This window comes from Meleagris gallopavo, chromosome 13 (assembly GCF_905368555.1).
Source record: "Meleagris gallopavo chromosome 13, MGAL_WU_HG_1.1, whole genome shotgun sequence".
Taxonomy (NCBI): domain Eukaryota; kingdom Metazoa; phylum Chordata; class Aves; order Galliformes; family Phasianidae; genus Meleagris; species Meleagris gallopavo.
Genome location: NC_139416.1, coordinates 14,284,735 through 14,305,238, shown reverse-complemented (window position 1 = coordinate 14,305,238; position 20,504 = coordinate 14,284,735). Strand labels below are relative to the sequence as shown.

At 40.7% G+C, this 20,504-nt stretch overlaps 1 long non-coding RNA gene across 6 annotated transcripts in view; it reads left to right on the top strand.

Moving 5' to 3' along the window:
* Positions 1–20,504, top strand: part of LOC109369823 (uncharacterized) — a 340,039-nt gene that overhangs the window by 186,760 nt on the left and 132,775 nt on the right. The gene's annotated exons all lie outside the window — the stretch shown is intronic.

The window sequence follows — 20,504 nt, the reverse complement described above, 5'->3', positions numbered from 1 at the left end:
TAGACTGCAAAGATTGGCTCCTAAGCAACACTGCAGAGATTTTTGTGTAACTTAACCACCTTCCATTGGTGTTCTGGGACTCTGAGAACTCTCCAAAGAGCAATACAGCAGATTCCTGGAGGACTGGGAATGGCTGGTGTGCCAGAGTGAGAATTGAAGTTATTGTCAAGTAACCTTTTGATATCTGATGGGCTATTTCCTTAGTTTGATTGGGCTTCTTTTTTAAAAGATTAAGTTGCAAAATATCACAGTGCTTTTGTTCTTTCAGTACACTTCTGCCCAAAGATGTAAAAGCATGTTGGCAACTCAGACAGTGGGCTGAGCTGCTGTTACTTTGGTAGCACAGTGGTATATGTGTACTCTGTGCTCCCACATGCCTTTGCTCGTGCTGCCTGCTTAAATTTTCTCTTCTGACAAAACCAGAATGAAAATGCCCTAATGCACATTCACTGCACTGAATACTGGGGATATTTTCCTGGGTTGTCAGGAGTGTTGCCTTACTAAACATGTTCACACAGCATCCTGTGGTGTCTAGATTTACAGATTTATTTACAAAACAGACCTTTGTCCAGGTGAGATGCTTCATACTTGGTCTTACTTAGGGCAGTCTCAGGGTGTGTATTTTCAAGAACACATAGCTTTTGTTTTTTGCCTACTGGGGAAAGCAATCTGAATTATCACTTCATGTCCAAATAGTCACACGTGATGTTTTCTGTAACATCCAATGCAGTATTTTCTTCTCTGTGGCAAAGGGGAGTTTCTGGCTCAAAACTCTAGCCCTCTCTTTCCCATCTCGAGCAGTCAGTGAAAAACCAGTCTCTGTTTAATGGATATAAGTGTATATTCATAGATCTTGCCATCTAAGTGAAAAGAATATCTTGTCCTAAAGACATTCCTGTTCTGTTTCTGGAAGGAGAAATTTAAATTGAGACTTTGGCATTGCAGGTATAGAGGAAATAAAGCAAGTCACTACTGACACATTTTTGAGCATCTTCATGTGAAGCTTAAGCTGTTTCTGATAGCCCAGCAACTTAAATGTAAATCTAATATGAACACAGCGCTTGAATTGACTAATAAATTGAACTGAACTGATCTGAAATCCCACTCACTCTGTGGTCCCATTAATCAATATTTCTCAATTTTTCATTCTTCTTTTTATTGGAGAATTCCAAAGGCCAATTTCAAGAAAGATAGATACAGAGCTGCTTTGATGCTAACAGCAGTGTAAAATTATCTTCTTTACTTGTGCTATGAAATTCTTGGCTTTAGCTGGAAAAATCCCTGCAGATGCTTCTGAAGGATTAACAGAGGTGTAAAATCTCACCTTGCATGAGAAATACAGTTTGCTCACTTTGTGACTTCTGTGCGATTTCATGGTCGTGAATGTTGACTATGTCAGACATTTTGGCAATATCTGCTGACAGAAGTCTGCATCAATCATGAGAGCAGTCCTGAGGACATGACCCATCCACTAAGAGGAGATACAGTCTTGCATTGAATTACAGCCACGAAGCATTCAACACAATTGTGGCCAGGTCAACTTTGCACTTCACTGATCCTCAGCAGGTCATTCAGGCCAATTTACATCTACCCAGGCAGGCAGAGGTCGGAAGCCGTTACAGCATGAGAGAATTATTCTTTAACTCACAAAATAAGGACAGTATTTCCTTTATTTAGCGTCTTCAGAGTGGATTGCTATTAAAATTGATAAATATTGGTAGATACATTTCTTTAGCTTGAAGAGATGTGGTAGCTACATGCAAGGTTATGTGCTTCTCCTTTTCTTTCAAGACGTTGTCATGATGATCTCGGTTACCTTGCAGTGCTGTGCTGTTAAATCATCCAACGGGGAGTGATGTAACATCAGGCATGTGCAAAACCTGCTTGAGTGGTACACCAAATTGCTGTGCTGGTTTGTGGGGATGAGTCATAGGAGGAAGTCTCTAGAAGAGCGTTGCACAAAGCATAAAGGATCTGAGGTAAAAAATGTAAAGAAGAGTGTTGGGGTGAAGATGCTGGATCTTTATATACAGATAAAATATTGCTGAAATGCTGATAAAGCGAACATCATTTCAGAGCACACGAAACCTACAATTTACATCAACTAAATGTGAAGAGGGAAAAGAACAAACGCAAACCATTATGGAAACAAGTTCAGCCATATTTGTAATGAAGCAAATCTTGTGATGGCGCGTGCACATATTTTAGTGCATGCTCTGCAGTATGAGAACATCTAATTCTACTTGCAAGTCAGTAATTTGCACATTTGTCTCAAATAATAACTGCATAAGAGCTAACTTGTGAAGTATTTACCCATTTAGTTTTCTCTGTTGGTGGTGGTCCGGAGCTGGAGAGGCTTCCTGCAGCAAGTTCACATGCTGAGAGTGTATAAGGTCAATTTCTGCTGCAGTGGAATGTCTTAGTTTGGGGTTTTTGGTATATCTGAAGGGATTCAGCTTGGTCTGAGGAAGTCAGCTGCTCCAGTGATGTGTGCAGTGAGAGCTGCTAAGGGTCCCTTTCTAGCGCTATTGCCTGTTGCAAATTCCTTCCCATTTTCTTGGAAGGCTTTGCTTTTTTTCTTTTTTTTTTTCTGGAATATTGCAAAAGTCACAAAGGTCTGAGGTCAGTCTTTCCCCTCACCAAAGAAGTGTGCAACAGTGCTATTAACAATACTTTTACAAACTCTAATTTTTCTTGTTGAAGGAAACTGAAGATCAACATTGTCCAAGTGACATCAAATAGGAAGTAATGGGTTATAGCTTTAGAGTTCTGGAGACAAATATTGAAATGATTACGAATATAAAATTCTCCTGAGAAGTTTCTTTGTAAAAATATCTAGCAACAGATCAGTTTCTGCAAGACAGGATATTTAAAAGAGACCCATAAAATGTATTTAATGTGAATGTGCGAAAACTGAGGCTGGCTTTAATTTGTGCGTGACAAGAAGACCACAGTACAAAGAGACTGCTGCATTTCTGGCAAAATGAGCAGCAGTCAGTTTCAGAGCGTGATACCCCTGGCCTTAGCAGAACCATCTGAGTTGGAGATGTATGGGGATGTTGAGTGTATCCCCAGCTTTAGAAAGCTGAGGGCAGAAGAGAATTCTGTGTTTTTTATAAGCACCTTAGACAGCTGCAGGTACTTTACTTCCATGAAGACGTTGCCCGCAACTTCAGCAATTACAAGAATAAAGATTCCAGCAGTCACAGAAAAGGTCTTTATCCAAGCTTTTTCAGTCGAGATTGGGCAAATGGCAAATTATTGTCAAAATGGGAAAGAAAAAAAAAAAGAATTACAAAATCTTCCTTCGTTAGCTTCATTTTGGAAGAGGATAGAGGATATAATGAAAACTTCTTATTTGCCTCAAAAATCAGAGTTCGAAGCAAGAAGTTAGCTAACTTTCGTGGAAGAAAAATACATGTCTTTCTGCCTGCTCCTGAAAGATAATTTCTGTGGGATACACCTGAAAATAATCTGCTTTTAGGAGAGGGACTGTCTATAATATATCAAATAAAATATCTCGCTCAGATTTTCTTCCTATGGTCAAGTTGTTAAAAAGCTTTTAAGTTTATGTTTTTGTTTTGGCCAAAAAAAAAAAAAATGAAATTGATGAAAAATAACGGCTGAGAATGCAAGTTGGAATGAATAACTACAGATATATGTTGATTTTAGCCGTTGATTTTGAATAGCAATAAATCTTGAATTCTACCAACCCAAACTTATGGGAGGCTTTCAGCACAGTCAACCACAGAATGCTGCTGAACCACTCATATAGCATAATTAGAGCAGATGCTGGCGTAACGTGCAACTGCTGTTCACGCATTATTGTGTAGAAACGCTGCCTTTTCTGTTTATTCGTTTGTTTTTTCTTCCTTCCCTACCACTTACCAAGACAGCTGGGAGAGATGCTCCACTAAAACCCCAAAAGCACCCACTGCTTTTTCCATGAGCAGCTCTGAGTGTGTGTGTGTGTATGATCTATTCTCTACGGCGTGTTTTAAAAAAAAGAAAGCTCAATTTTTGCTGGTGATGAGGGATGTAGAAGTGGCCAGCATCAGGGGCACGGAGAAGTATCATGACTAAATGCTGATTGAACAAATACAGGTTTTATTCTTAGCTTCCCAGATGCCAACGTGTCTGCACTGTTGCCTCTTTTTTACTATTTCTGTCTGGACAGACTGGACTTTAAGCCAAACTGTGCAGGGGATTGGAAAGCCCCTTTCCACTCTGCCATGTAGCAGATCAGGGCCCAAACCTGCAAGAGACATCGGGTCAGTGCTACAACATAAAAAATACACAGAATGGTGGTAAGCTGAGTCTGGGGGGTGGTTCATAAATTCGTCTCCCTGAATACAAAGTATTTGGCTTTTTTAATTTTTTTTTTTTCCTGGATTTGTTGCAAATGGTGTGAAAGGAAGCTCTCCAGCTGACAGAAGATCATTCAGCATTCGCTATTTAAAAACTTCCACTGAAATGGAGCGAAATCAGTTTGTTATTTATGAAGTTCATCTTACAAGTCCCCAATTTGGTGAAAACAGTTTTATTTTGCTCTGCGTTTAAAACCTGCAAATAGCTGAGTTAATTTAACTAAAATGAGCCTTCTTAAGATGACCTGCAATGGGGGAGAAAACTCCAACCCAACAGTACTTTAATCTAGAAGCCATCAAAGCCTTCTTGACACATGTATTATTGTAGGGCTCAGAAAAAATAAACAGTTTATGTAGAAGATTAAGAGACAGTTTGGATTTTGCTTTTGACATATCTTGTCTCCAAATCTGAGCTGAGGATTTATTAGAACACTATCATGTCAAAGCTACCTCATTTATATGATAACACATCTGTAATGTTTTACAAGTGCAGCAGTCCTCGTTCAGAATGTTGCTTTTTAAGTCCTAAATTACAGTACCTGGAGAGGTATGCATAATTATAGTGCATGTTAGTAAATGATAGGATGCATTTTCCCCTAGGCTCTCTGCATTAATCATCAGCAGAGTGGGTGCAATAAAATCATAATTGCTTCTTCAAAAGTTATAATCTAACTTATACAACTTTAAGTTAGTTGTATAGCCATATGATATCGGCTGTCATGTAGCAAGCCCGTTCCCTTCATTTCCTTAAAATTAAGGCAGTTGCTCGGTGGTGAACTGTAATTAGCATCATTTTCATTTACAGATTTGGGTTTTAGATCCTCAATGAGTGCATGATGGCGTAAGCTCCAAGCTTGATGAAACGATGCTGATTTACATGAGCTGAGGTCCTCTGGGCTCATCCCTGCTTATTTGGTAGGCTGCTTGCAGTCAGTTCTGTGGATGATTAACCTTTTCTCCCATCTCTTTAACTAGAAATCCTATCTGGAAAAAAAAGACTGTGCCAAGGAAAGTTGTTATTTTACATAAGAGTTCTGTTTAGTCTTCTTTTCCTTAGGTATTTGATTCAAGAAAGGGAAGACAAGAGGGAAGGCTCTGTTGCACCCTTCACTTGCTCCCAACCCTGCGCTCAGGTGGCTTCCCTGGTGTCAGCAGGGAGGGTGCTTTGACCTTGCTGTGATTCATTACAGAGATTTAAGCTATCAGGAAACCCAATCCCGCCCTGCCTCCTTGGTGAATAGTTTCATGATAGTTTTGCTTCCTGAATTCACTCATTTTAGTCAGATGAACGCCAGTGATCCTATGCGAGGCTGTATAATAGCTAAGTGTGGGATGGCTTCATTTAAAGATACTTACATTAACTGTCATAAACTCAAGCCTACAATCAAAGATCAAAGCAAACCTTTAATTATTTAGGAAACATCACTGATGTAATCAATATGACTTACAAAAACAAATGTTTAACTCTAATTCATTGCCTCTTCAGCTGATACATATACATGACATAGATATGTACACACACACGTATGTGTATGTATATATATATATATTCACATAAAATCAAACTTATATTCTTTGAAGTTTGGCCAACTTTTCAGTGTGGTTGCAACACCCATTGTGTATAAAGGCATGTCCACAGGGCTTATTGCAGGGGATGTGTTTCCAAAGGACTCAGGAGGTTAATGGTTGCGATAACAAAGCAAGTTTTTTCAGTTTTGCACAATCTTATTCCTTAAGATCAAGTCTGTAAATTAAGATCTAAACCTACACATTGAAGGCTGGATCCGGCAAGCTAGGCGTTCTGGCTCCAATCCAGGAAAGCACTTAAATATGTGTTTTAACATTTGGTGCGTGACTTGTTACGGTATGACTTCAGAGAGACTTCTTTTGCTTAAAATTAAGCTCATGCTTAAACACTATGTTATATATTCGAATAAGCCATGTAGAACTGGTTGGGCCTCTGCCAGAGAGCAGCATTTTGTTTCTTCACTGAGCAAATAGAATCATAAAGAAAAAAGAAATCACAGCGGAAGACTCCACCTTTTCTAAATAGTGTTTCCATTGTTGGTTTGTGTCCGCTTTGCACAGGAACACAGAAATTCACACTTCTTTCCAACCCTTTAAACACTTGGAGAAATGTGTGACAGGAGCTGTAACACTGAGGCCAGAGGAGGGGTGCTCGTCTCCTTTCTGTTCTCAGTCTCTCCCGTGATGCCTTGATTGAATATGAACATTCACAGCACCGGAACACATTGCCCAAGGAGGTTGTGGATGCCCCATCCCTGGATGCATTCAGTGCCAGGCTGGATGTGGCTCTGGGCAGTCTGGTCTGGTGGTTGGTGACCCTGCACATAGCAGGGGGGTTGAAAGTAGGTGACCGTTGTAGCCCTTATCAACCCAGCCCATTCTATGATTATATGATTCTTCACCATGGGTGGATAAAATTGAGGCTATGGGATTTCTTCCCATCGTATGCCACAACACTTGGAGAGGCAGTTGAGATGGAGAGGAGTATCCCCAAGTTGTGAGGTGCAAGTTATACTCAGCCACGGATTGCATCCAGTTTTGCCCTTCCGTGAATCTGGTTTTATTAACATGGCAATTACATACTTTAATACTTGATTTGCATGGGATTAAGCTGCATGCTTGTAAAATGCATTCTGTTGCTAAACAACATAATTCCTGAAGAAGGCTTAGAAGCGCACAAAAATAATATGTTTCACACCAATTGAATTATTTGCTGTAATGCAGAAAATTGAAAGGTATTCTGCACCATTCACTACCCTGTTCATTTTTTGGAGGAAATTGTCCTTAAAGATACAAGGCTTTCCACCTTTTATGCCAGGAATAGAAAAATAGAATAAAGGCGCAGATTAATCAGGATGTCTTCACTTAATTTCATAAGGCTTTCAAGTCTTTTGGAGATCTGAATTGTGTTTGAGTCTTTGACCTGCTGGTGTTAATAGCCAGAGCTGTTAAACAACCAAATTTCTCAGAATTAAAAGAAGCCTTTCATTAGCAAAAATGTACTCTGCAATTGTGCGCTTAAGCACCATGTGCAGTTTGGAAGAAACTAATCTAGGAAAGAAAAAAAAAACAACCCACAAGTTTTCATCATTTTTGTAGGCAGCAAAATCAGTGTTGAGTTACTTCAGAATGCACCCCAAGTCCCAGCAAGCTGCTGTGTATCAGGGCACACTGCCTCCTCCAGAATCATGCTTATCTTTAATTTTTTCTTTCATAAACAGTTGGCAAATGTGACATCAATTTAAGCTGTAATGACCACATTTAATTTTCATTTTAAATTTATTCTGTTGCTATATATTGGTATCCTGGCTGATGCCAAGTCAGCCAGCCACAGGTCTGTTTTTCATTTATGCATTGAACTTCTTTAGGTTAGACATGCTCAAGAATCCTGGTGTAATGCATAACCCTAATTATAACTTAGAATTAAGCTACTGCTGACTGCAGCATTTTAGGCAGGGAAATCAAAGAATGTATCTAATGAAAAAAAACACAACTCCACCCCTCAATACTGCCTTATCTTTATGCATTTTTTATGTTAACCTTTTTTTTTTTTTTTTTTTTTTTAGATTGAGTGCATAATACAGCTATAAAACAGCAGTTTAGATAATACAGTCAGTCTGCCACTTTATATATGTCTACTCTGAGCTTAAAGGGTTTTTCTTTACTTTGAATTGGGCCTCTCTTCTTATTAAAATGCTACAAGCTTTTAAGAGATTGTAGTATCACAGACCAATGATAGCTCAACATACTAATCTATCATTATGTTGGACCTATATCTGTATATATATATATATATATAACTGCATTTACTGTTTACACTGCTTGAAATATTTTTGAAAAATGTTTGGCCTTGGATGAGAAATCCCTTTTCAATCATGTAGAATCTTGATGAGGAAATTCCTAGAATGTTCTGACAAAAATGGCTTTGTTTATTGTAGCAAAACTTTAAAAATCCAATTCAGAACACAGCTTAGTGTACTGAAGATAAAAATCTTGGGTTTCCCCCACATTTTTATAGAAACTAATTATTTTTTTAAGGACAAGCTCTTGTGATCATATCAAGTATGTCTGAGTTTCATATATTGTAGAGTGGTATCATCTGGGTCATTACTCCCAGAACAACCCTGTTGCTGTTAATAGAAGCATGTTTTTAGAGAGGGGGATGATTAATTCAGAACTGATGAGCCACGCTTCATGGGTCAGAAGGAAATGTGGCCTTGGGAAATGCCACAGCCATGAAAAGAAGATCAAGACGAAGACTGATGAGCTAGGAGGAGCATTGTGTTCCAGTGGGACTCTAGGACATTGTGCCTAAAGCTTGAGCTGGTAGCAGGGATCAGAGCAGCATCAGACCCTGTAGTAATTTGCAGAAAGCCAAAACTTTCCGTACGAAATAGAGAACAAGTGAAAGTCACTGTGAGACACCTCTGTGCACCTGCTTCCATGCTCTCCTTTTGCTTACCGTTCTTTTGTGTTGCCATGATGCTAAGGGAAGACTTGCAGATAGTGCACCTAATGCCCCTCCTTGGAGACATTCAAGGTCAGGCTGGACGAGGCTCCCAGCACCCTTATCTAGCTGTAGATGTCCCTGATCACTGCAGGGGAGTTGAACCAAATGGCCTTTAAGGGTCTCTTCCAACTCAAACGATTCCATGGTTTGAACTCTGCTCACAGAAGAGTAACACCTCAATTTCCTTAGAACTGTTCCAGACGTTTGCTGGGCTGTGTGGTTGGGGATGATGATTCTTTGCCACTGAAACATGAGACTGTGTACTTCAGTTCCTATAATGGTTATTACGCTTGAGTGCCATCCGTAGGAGGCTAGTCAGTAAGAGTTATGCTCTGTGTCATAAAATACTAATGTTTTTCTTCTTTGAGAACAAAAACATGAAAGAATTCTGGGCTTCTCCTAGCATTCCACTTGTTCTGCGTGGGCATTCAGCAGGACTGCCAGGAGTTGGTGAGATTTATGAGATTTACAGCCCTGTGTAAATGAAAGCAGACAGAAGTGTTGTCAACACGGGGTGCATGAGCCCAGGGGCTTGTCCACGGACAACAGCAGCATCAGTTCAGCTGCAAAATCCAGTTAGCTAAACCAGCACGAGTCTCTGATTGGACACACTTAAATTGGTTTATAACCAGCTTACATCAAATTAGTTTAAATCAGGAGGTTACCATAATAGCTACATCAACCATTAATTGTCTAATTTTTGGATAAGATAGTTACAAGTCTATAGCCTTCCCTCCACACATGCTTTTGTGCCACTTTAGATCAGTTTAAAGGTTGTTAAACTTGTGCAACTTTCGTATGCTGGCCAACCCTGAAGCCCAAAGTTTGTGAGCTGGGGTGGGGAATGGGCTCTGGGACAGCTGGTGCTGCAGCACATTTCCTGAAAGCCAGTGGAAAAGAAGACTCCAGACGCTATAAAGCAAGAATGAGACACAAGGCAATAATTACTTGGAGCATTTATTGCTCTGTATGAGGAAAAATACTAGGTAAAGATGTTCTAAGCTTGTAGCTGCAGCCTGGGGGCTTTAACTAGCTGTGCTCACAGTGTGGGCAGGTCACACACAGGCTGCCTGAGCCAGCATGGTCCACGCTTTGGTGACCTGAACTGGAGCAGCATTCAGCTTCTTCAGGTTTAAGCAAAGGATAAAACGAGGAGGGGGCAGCAGGACTTGTTCCATCCCACGAGCCATTCAGGAATGAGCTGGAACAGGAAATATTGCTGAACTTTTAATATATGTTCGTGGTGTTTCAGAGCTTTTTGGAAAGTCAGAGAGACCAAAAAGGCAGGCGGCTTGAGAGCATGACATTGTGGGAATGAAGTCAACAGGAAAGTGACACTGCACGTGGGGTTATCTCAACATTTCTGCAGCTAAAAATGGTCTAAATTGTTTTCCAAAATGTGCCTTTGCAGAGCAGAGAGAAAGCCTCTGATTTCAAGGGCTCCTAAAATACTTTTGGAACGAAACTCTCTGAATGTTCTGTGGGTGTTGATCGCTGGAGTGCTCAGTAGTACTCGAGCTCCGAGTTCACACCATTAAAGCTTTGTCGACAGTATTGAAAGCAGTTCTCTAGCACTGAAGCAAGCTCAAGAGGCTGTATTTATGTTCTCAGGCTGACTTCAGGGCTGTTGCTGGCAAGCTGTCAATAACGAAACTTATTAGGCAGGGAGATAGCTTGGAATCAAGAGTTGTTTGAGCTGTTTGCTTATGAATGGGACACAAAGGTGAACAGAATGAACTTGCTGCTTGCTTGGCAAATGGCAGCACAGAGTAACATTTCTATCAAGGTACCTCTGTTCTGAGGGCCTCGCTGTAAATGCACCGAGTAACTTTGTTGTGTGAAATCCTCCTCAAGTCTGCAAGTATATTGGCAGAAAGTATTTCATAAGAAATAATAGGGAAAATCAGGTTTCAGTTCTCCCCTCTTATTTTCCTTAAATGTTGGGGAGAACAAGGAAGTACTGTTTTCCCTGCAATAGGAAAAATAACGATGCATTTCACATGAGTGAGGCTCACAGATATTTTCATACTTCATAAAAGTGGGTTGAGACGCTGTGGTGAGGAGTACTGTACCAGGTAATTACTGTATTGTGTATTACCACCAGGTAATCCTAGTGGACTAGAGAGTAATGAATTTTGGAATAATATTTCTGCTAAAGTGTAACTTGCAGAAGAATTGAAATAGCTTTCAGAAACTGTGTGAATTTGATGTCCAGAAGAAAAACAGTGCTTAGAGAAAGGAACAGTCTATTTGTGTAAGAAATTTATTTCTTACAGTATGCGAGCCATTCTTGAAGGCTGAAGTAGTCCAAGAGAAGAATATGTGAAAAAGAAATGAATAGAAAATGAATGGACCCCCAAGAGATTTGTCTAAAAACTAAATCACAGTTTTTGGGAATGTTTCCTTCTCTCCAGATGGTTATGTGTTGGGCTAAGGAGAACTTGTTATTAAACAAAGATGAGCAACTGGCTTACCATGTCTCATATCGTGATTCAAACCCCAGATGCAATCACAGCACTTGATGTATAGCTGGTACCCTATTTATTAGAGATGGATGGCTTTCCAAAAGCCCTCTAAATGTAGGTTTTAGTCAGCCCTCAGAAGGACAGCAGATCTGATTATAGACATACAGTTTCTGGATCACAGTTGTGGTGATTTGTTTTGTTTCAGATTTCACTAACTGCAGCGGGGAGCCTACCCTCCTCAGTTAATGCTAGGAATGGTCTTGGCCCCTTTTGTTTGCAGTGTGAGGGCTGTTTGCCAACGTGCAGTTCTAAAGTCACATTTTCACTTGCATTCTGGGCAATACCTCCCACATTTTGGACTCTGCAGTACTCAGTGTAAATGGTTCCTTAGAGCTACTTTGGCAGCCAAAAAGAGCAATATTGTATTTAATTTCTGGCACTGCCACTTACTGGGTTGTCAACACAGCTGTAGCAGACCTCCAGGTCTGGTTATATCTGGCTAAAGCAGAAGATCACTACATTTCGAGATTGGACCCCATGTAATCCATGCCACTCAAGATCTGACCTGGGGTAGCTGAGCAGAAACGGAGCTCCTTTCTGCCAAAGGCATTTCATCAATGAATTCAACACTGTTCTGGAGAACAGCAGGGACAGAGCTGAATTCCTGGAGAAAGTAGCCTTTGTGAGGCATGACCTTCTTCCAGTAGGGTCTACCAGAAAGGTCTGCTGTGTGCAAGTCAAAACTTTGTTTTCTTGAGAAAAGAGCAAAACCAACATTTGTTCTTTGGAGTCATTAGGTGAATGTATTTGGGTCAGAAAAATCCCCTTCTCTGAAACAGTGGTGGAAAGACATTTCTAGTGGATAGTTTTGTGATTACTCTAGAAGCATACTGGTGGTCTTCTACATTACCCATCGTGATAAGGATATCTCTGTTGCTTGCCAGCTTCTCTGATTGACCAGTGACCAGATACCCAATTTGAATAATGACAGATTTACTACTTTGTCAAGTAATTTATCTGTGCAATTTATGAGACAGTTTAGATTATTTAAAAGAGGAATTTCTGAATATAGTTTCAAGCTCAGGTAAGCATGCTGTGCCCCTGAAGTGGTTCTGTATGCCCACCAGCCCTGCCCCCAGCAATACATTTCTGCTTCCTCATTGGTGTGGATGCTGTTGTTCATGTGGCTGTGTAGTGTGATGTATCTGAGCACTGATGTGGTTAGGATCTAATTGCAGATTTTTTTTTTACTGTTACTATGCACAAAGGTAATGGTGTGAATATGTTGGAGGCCTGGGAACCACTCATTTTAGCAGCAGTAACCCTTTCTCACCTTGACTTGGATCGTGTCCCTACCACAACATTAATAACCTAGCACACTCAAAGAAAGAAAGAAAGAAGTACAGAGCGTGTTTGCTACCAAGCTTCCATAATGCTTTCCTAGTGGTGCCACCACAGTAGTAGGTCCGACTTATGTCCAAAATGAGCATTTCAGAATTCATCTTCTAGGCAAAAAGAGCCACAGCTTTCAAGATCGCTTTCAGCCCCGAGAAGCTGTCCAGGATAATTTATGCTGGTCCTCAGTAAATTCAGAGACATGAGAAATCCCTTGAACACGGGAGTTTCCAGGAATAATGTCTCCCTTGGCTTAGCTTGGCATGGGTGGTGGCAAACACTATAATACACTGATGCTGGCACTGTTGAAAGTTCCTTAGGAGTCTGCTTTAAAATACAAAGCAGCACACTCAAGAACTTTGTTTGCTGTTTTAAAAAGTACTGCACTGTTGGCAGTAGGGAAAAATGAGCCCAACCAAGCTGAGCTCCATCATATTGCTGAGGTAAAGAAGGAACATGGGGCTCCACTTCTTGCTGAGCTCTGTTGCATATGCCTGATTTTGTGGTTGGCAGGGCAGGGGCACTGGAACTAGATGATCTTTGGGGTGTTTTCCAACCCAAGCCGTTCTATGATTCTGTGACTTCCAAATGCCTCTGTTTGTACAGTGGGCTATTTCTCTGGGCACTGTCGGGATAAAACGCCCTTAAAAATCAAGCCAAGCTATTGTACAGAGATGCCAGTGGGGCTGCAAATGCCTATGCACCCCTGCATTGGGGATTTGGGGCAACACAACTATTGGAACTGAAGCTTGTTGGAAATACAGCAGTGATCTACGTGGGTCTGCATGTCTGATACTGACCAGGAAGAGCTTGCTTACTGTTACCAGAGATTATTTTTAACTTTGGGCCAACCTTTGGTGTACAAAGTTTCTCTTTACTGTGTCAAGAAGTGACACAGATGCATAGTGTAAACTGCACTGCGGAACACTCTCTGCCCCATGAATCATCTGCTGTAATGCTTCAGGAATGGACAAGCCAAAGAAGTACTACTGCAAGGAACGGGCATTTCTTGTGCTGTTCCCATACTTCCTGGTGTACTCTGCCATGTGAATCTGCCCTCCTGAAATCCATAAAACCCGCAAGCAGGCTTGCAAGCATTTAATTTGAAAGATCTCTGTTTAAATCATTTTTGACTTGTGTCAGGACAAGCCTGTCCTCCAGTTAATTATGTTCTAAGCACACAAAGAGAGCTAGCGAAAACATCGCTTCATAACCATTTTCTCTTTGTAAACACAACGCACTTAGATGTGCATCATTTAATCATAACAGAGCCATATGCATGCAGCTTAGCTCTTGTGGAAACCAAAATTAGCTAAAAGACATTTTGGCCAATTGCTGAAATGCCTGTGTATGGGCAAAAGTGCTCCAAGCACTCCAGATAGGTACGTGCTCCCAGGCCTTGCAGGAGTAGAAGAAAGTTCATGTCAGGAGTGCTCCCTGCACTGCATCAGATACATCCTCAATGCAATTTGGAAGTGAAGTTCACTGCCTGTTGGGGTTGTTTGCTGGCTCTAGAAGCTAGTGGGTATAGGGCAAAGATGAATCTCATGTATGGGCAATTTTTGGGGTGTGTATACCTTGTCCTGCTGCTTTAGTTGTTTCAACATGACTCTGAAATAAAGCAGGGGAGCATTTCTTCATTAGATATTTCAGATATTAAAAGCAAATATAATAATGAAATTTAAACCTATCTGCCTAACTAGGCTGTGATTTAATTTGCACGTTGGTCTCAGTGTAACATTGGGTGCCTTGAAAGGTCTGGATAAGGTGCATGCTCAAGTCAGTGTCTTAAAAACTGTTAGTGAACAGTCACAGCAGTTGTTGCATCCAGAGGAGCTTGCTGTAGCATGCTCACCAGGAGCTCCAGGGCTGGATGCTGAGCTTGCAGTTGTGTTTTGCCAGCAGGACTTTGCTGCAGTCACAAGAGCTGAATTCCAGTGGGAGCAGTGCCTGAATGAGTCCATCCTCTTTTGGTGCTATTGGATATCCCGCTGTGCTTCTCTGCCAAAATCCAACTGATGGAGAGAGAGGATGGTGAAACCATTGGGCATTCCATGAGGTTCCTAAAAAGCTTTGGATAAGTTTAAGAAAACCGTGTAACAATCTCTGGGTAGATATCCTGCTACCATCCCACTTTCCTGTATTAAAGCTGTCAAAACTTGTTGAGAAAACTTTTAAGAGAAGTTACCAATATGGCTTTAGTTTCCAAAATGCTAATTGCTAAAAGGGCAGATACTCTCAGCGTTGCTTGGCTGAAGCCATTAATTAATGGTCGCTTACAGAACTCTCTGTGGCTACAGAGTTGCAACACAGATTGGCAGAGGAAATAAACATTGAAGGCTGCAGCCCATCTTGCAGCCAGCTGTGGGCCACCAGCTGAATGCTCCCTCACAGGGATAATGTGGAACATACCTTGGTGAGATCAAAAGGTCTACTTCCACGATCCCTTCCTTTGGGTGGGATTCTGCTGATTTTTACAGTAATTATTTGCCCTACAATCAGTTTGGGAGACTTAATATTTTTTCCTCTGGCAACTGTGGGTTTTTGTTATCCAAGCAGGCCCCATCCTGCAGGGCTGGGCGGGTACTGCCAGAAGTGGTTTGTACATGATGCCAGATGCACACAGCTCCAGCACCCACAGCTGGTGATGCTAAGGCTCCTGTGGATGAAGAACAGGAAAGCAGAGAGGGAAGGAGAGGAGGATGATGAGGAAGAGGAAAATGATGAGAGAGGAAATAGGGAAAAGCAATGAATGAAGCAGAAGAGGATCCTGAGGAAGAAGACAGTGGTGAGAGAGAAAAGGAGAGTGCCGCTGGGGAAAGGAAAGCAACTGCTAATGCCTTTATTCCTTCTCAGGAAGTTCAGTCTAGGAGCAGCTTCAGAAGGCAGTGCTGGTAACTGATGCTACCTGGCCTAGGTCTAGCTTGCTGTTGTGCTGACACATATCAGGAAATTAAGCCCCCTGTCTCTTGCCAGCGCTCCTGAATATTGATTCCTAATCCCACAACCTGGCCATTATTTGAAACTCAAGCTCTACTCAAAGGGGAGTGTTAAAACACAGGTCAAGGACAAGCTTGTCCTCTGTGCCTGCAGCAACTTAGCAAGTGCTTTGTGAAAACCATTTTGCCATGAATGGATAGAAAAAAAAATATAAAGCATATTCAGCATGAATAAAACATGACAGTAATGTGCTAGCAAACTGTGATCTATTTTGACTGTGGTAACAGTATAAGCCTCAATGGGTGAAGACAAGATCACAGTGCACCGAAACTATGAAGTCAGCTTAACGTGACCACAGTCCAGTCGGACTTCTCTGTCACTCCTGCCAGTTCCCTGCAATCTGCTATGACTGTGATGTGTGTGCAGTGAGAGCAAAGTGACACACGAGCGTGGCATGACAGCCATGCCAGAAAGGATTTGGTGCTCGCTGCTTGTGGCCAGTTAGCCATGTGAATGCAAAATGCATGGGGCGGTTTGTGAAGAGCTGGTAGTAATCATTTGTGTGAATGGTTTTGACTGAAGAGCGTTTGGCTTTGAATATACAATACAGATTTCTCCTGTAGCAAACCTCCATAAACATTCGGTTATCACAGCTGTTGGCAGGAAGATTCACATTATTTAAAGGGCTTTCTGATATTTGATGCTGTCTGTTTTTGTCTTGGCTCGATACCGTATATAACAGTGGCAGATTATTAACTGAGATATGTATGAAGATCGATATAATATAAAGATCAACATGTCCTTGAGTTTAGTGCTCGTAATTTCATAGGGAAGTGTTTTTTCCCCTCTCCATTTAGCTTGATTATTCAAGAGTTCTTTAACCATTACAACAGAAGCCTTTTCAGAAGAAGAGCATTTTTCTTTCACCCGAGTTGCTATGAGAACATGAATCATCTCTTTAGCACAATAGCAACAACTGTAGTGCTTAAGTACATCCACTGATTTTTTACTGTTTGTTCTTAGCTCTCAACTAGATAAGCTGTTGTTATTTCTTTCTTCTTGAACAAGCATAACATGATTGCTGAAGTAGCAGGAATAATTGGACCAAATAGTGAGGCGGTTAATGTAAACAGAAAGAATTCATCTCTTTCAAGTACAGTAAATTGTCCTCCAAAAATATGGAAATCTTGTCTATTTCTTGTTGTGCCCTAGAGCAAATTTTGTTGAGTTTGTTGTCACATCATTATTTTCGGACTCTGTGAAATTGCTAATGAGGAACAGGCTGCTTTCATTGGAACACTTGTATATGTTTAAGGCTGCGATGAGATGTACATGGACCAGGCTACACCACTGACACAGGAAAGGTTAACGTTCTTGCACTAACCATCTACCACAAGTGTCTGTCCTCACTGCAGTTGTTGCCAGGGAGCCCAGTTGGGTGAGGCTGGAGCCGGCTTCAGCTGCAGTGAATTAGCTTCTGAGAGAGAGATATAAACCATGTAATCTGGCACATGAGGTTCTTTTTGGTAGCTGAGGTAGGAATGAATGCTGTACTGGAGGAAGATAGTGCCAAGAACTCTTTTGCTTGATCCTTAAGGCTATGAGCTGTTGCTTTAGATGACCTTGGGAATTGTAAGCATGTCTTTAAATTTCTTAACTGACCAGTAAAATTAGTTATTCTGCCTGTGAGAGTGAAGGTAATGGAATGTCATTTATATATTAATTTTTGGGCTGTGCTTTTAGTTGCTTTGTGCTTACTGTTAAGGGTGGTGTTTTCGCAGCAGTTCAATTTGCTTTGAGGTAAATGGTTTCTCTAGAAAAAGCCCCTTGCAGACCAAAGGTTGGTGGATGTCTTTTAGCAGCGTGTTGGGGTTTTCTAACTATTGCCTTCCTTCCTAAAGCCTACCTTCAAACACCTGCTCTCTAACCATGGGAGATGTTTGTTGAAATCAATGTTTACTGTAGATGAGTAAGACAGCGGAGATGAAATTTATTCTAGATGGGAAGAGAAAAGTTGTTGGGAGAAGTCTTTACAGCACTTAAATGCTTTGAGGCCACTGGCCCACACTTGGACTTGTGCGCTTAACTTTAAAGGAAGCTTCTGTTCCATCCTCATTTGGCACCTGTGGTTTGTTAATCTATTGCTCCTTTTAAAGACAGAAGTAATTGCTGTGCAAATATATCTAGGCAGGTGACATGTCTGAAGATCAGCTGAGACAATTCTCCCAACAGTGCTCTTAAGTTTTAATTACTTATGGATCTGTAAGTATGTACATCTTCCTATGTGCTTCTGTAGCACAGAAGAATTAGAACTAGGAAAAAAATGAAGGCTTATATTCAAGAAGTATTTCTAACACTGTCCAATTATTATGCCAATAAAACATGTAAAATCTCTTCAAGATCAAACAGATACTTGATGTGGTGATTCTGATTTGAGAGGTAAAAAAAATAATAATAATTATCTGGTACTCCTAGCTTTGAGTATATGAAAGCAATGGCTCTGACCTTGGCTAAAGTAAATTAATACAACTCCATTGACTCCAGGGAAGCGACACGGATTTATACATTGTGATGTATCTGTTCTTACTACTTGATGATAAAATCTAGAGATTAGGCTTCTTCATCAGTTTTTGTCTAAGAACTAAAGAAAGGAAAGATAATAGGGCTATGAGTGGGGATATGATTCAGTATTATTCTGTTTTTAAACTTCTAACCTCAGGGAATAGAGGTCTGAAAGCTTGCCATGGATCTTCCTTAGGTTTGATGAACTGCTTTACCATTGTATTTAATTGTTTGCACCTAGTATTATACTGAACGAAGATTATAAGCAATTAAACAAAAGAAGAGTAGTGCTATGACTTTTGTTTTGAGTGCCTCATTAACTCGTATTATGTTGTTAATGTAGGGTAATCCACTAACATTATTTAAACACAAAAATTCCTAGGTAATCTCATAGAGCACACTAAGCTTCTAATCGCCATTTTTGGGTACTTCCTGCTCGTAATTGGGACCTGATGATGCTATTTTTATAATGGAATCTGATTTTGGAAAGCATTGAGGGTCCTATTGCTTCAACAGCAAGAAAGCAGAGGCAGTCAATTGCCTTAGCAGAAATAAAATCTTAAAAATACAAGTTGAGAAATAATCACTAGGATAGTTAAGTTTTGGGGAATTAACTAGTTTTTGATGGTTTAATCATAATTTGGGCAAGTTGATCTCAAATGCTGAATTATAATGAAATGTACAGAAAATTTAGTCATAATCTGGCATTGCTGCTTTTCAACAATTACGCCCTACGGTCAGAGTTATGTTTTGTTCTTTTAGTGAAAACTCAGTTGTGGAAACTCATTATATTGCTGTGAGCGTGGGCCTTGTTGCATCTCAACAAAATGCATGGCAAAGCTTGAGCTAGTTGTCAAGGAACTGGGACTGATCCTGATTGCCCTCTTTAGGAGCATATTCCTTGGGGCAGGTCACACTTCGTGCAGCTGTACGTAAATTTGTCCTGGTAGCATGTAGGCAAGGATTGTTTCACAAAGCTGTGATAACCTTTCCTTATGGCACATAAATATCCGACTGCTCTAAGGCATGCTTTAAGAAAACAGTGGAATCCTATGGTCACTGTTTTATAAATATACAGTATCTTCTATCATATACAATCTTTTTAAGAAAAAAATCTGTTTGAAATCAGCTATTAAGAACACTGCTTCAGGCCTGAGCCAGAATTGAGCGACTGTGAACTGCCTGTGATGACCAGTTTTCTTCTGGGATTATGGCTTTAATTATGGAGATGATTTACCTAATGTGTAGTTTATATGTATCCATGTATATATGTCATTAGCAAAGCAAGCATCTTAACTTTTGTTTGTGAAATCTGACATGCAATCTAAACTGTTTTGTCCCGTCTTATCAGTGCATACAAAGTCTTTATATGCTATTAGCAATTATAGTATTCCTGAAGCCTGATAAAGACTTAAAGCACTGCTGAAAGGCAGGGAATGGCTTCCATATCAGTGTGCCTTGGACTGAGACGTGACTGTTTCTGGGTCCTTGGCGTCCCTTGTGAAAATTGATGGAATATTCACCACTGATGGAAGACCAAGTTATTAAGGTAACAAGGCTGGTGGAGCTTCTGGAGCAAGTTCAGGCTCCAAAATAAGGCTGATACGTGGTTTGAACCAGCTTTTCCTTAGGAGGACTGCCTGTTTTCTAGAATTCTTTTGTACACAAGCAAAAGGTGAAGAGCCTCTGCCTCTGTGGTGCCCTCTGGGTGGGTGCAGAATGGTGCAGCCCAGCCCTGTGATGCAGCAGCACTTCTGCCCTCCAGCTGCATGGTGCTGAGCTCATTGCACGTGCTACTCCTGTGAGATCCCTGCTGAGCTGGAGATACAGAATGTCCTAAAGGCTCCATTACGAAAATAAATCTTGCTGATTCTGGTCCACAGAAACAAAAATTAACAAACTCATCGCCAGCAGGATCTTAATTTGATTTTTTTTGATCTTCATGCTTTTAAAGACATTCATCTTTAAAATCTCTGCATAATAACAGAAACTGTTTTTCCCACCCCTTGTACACAGCATCATCAAGACATAAAATGTTTCTGGCCATCTGAGTATAATAATGAGGCAGCTGTACAGCTCACTTTGTTTATACCTATTTGGGCTCAGACCTGTTGCAGTGTCCTCTGGATGAACCTTTCTCATCTCAGACCCTGCGATTTGATGTCTGCTCCAAGCATTGGTTGAAGACCAAGTTTCAGCAGTTCATTTACTCGATGTGAAATTTAGTGGATCTAAATC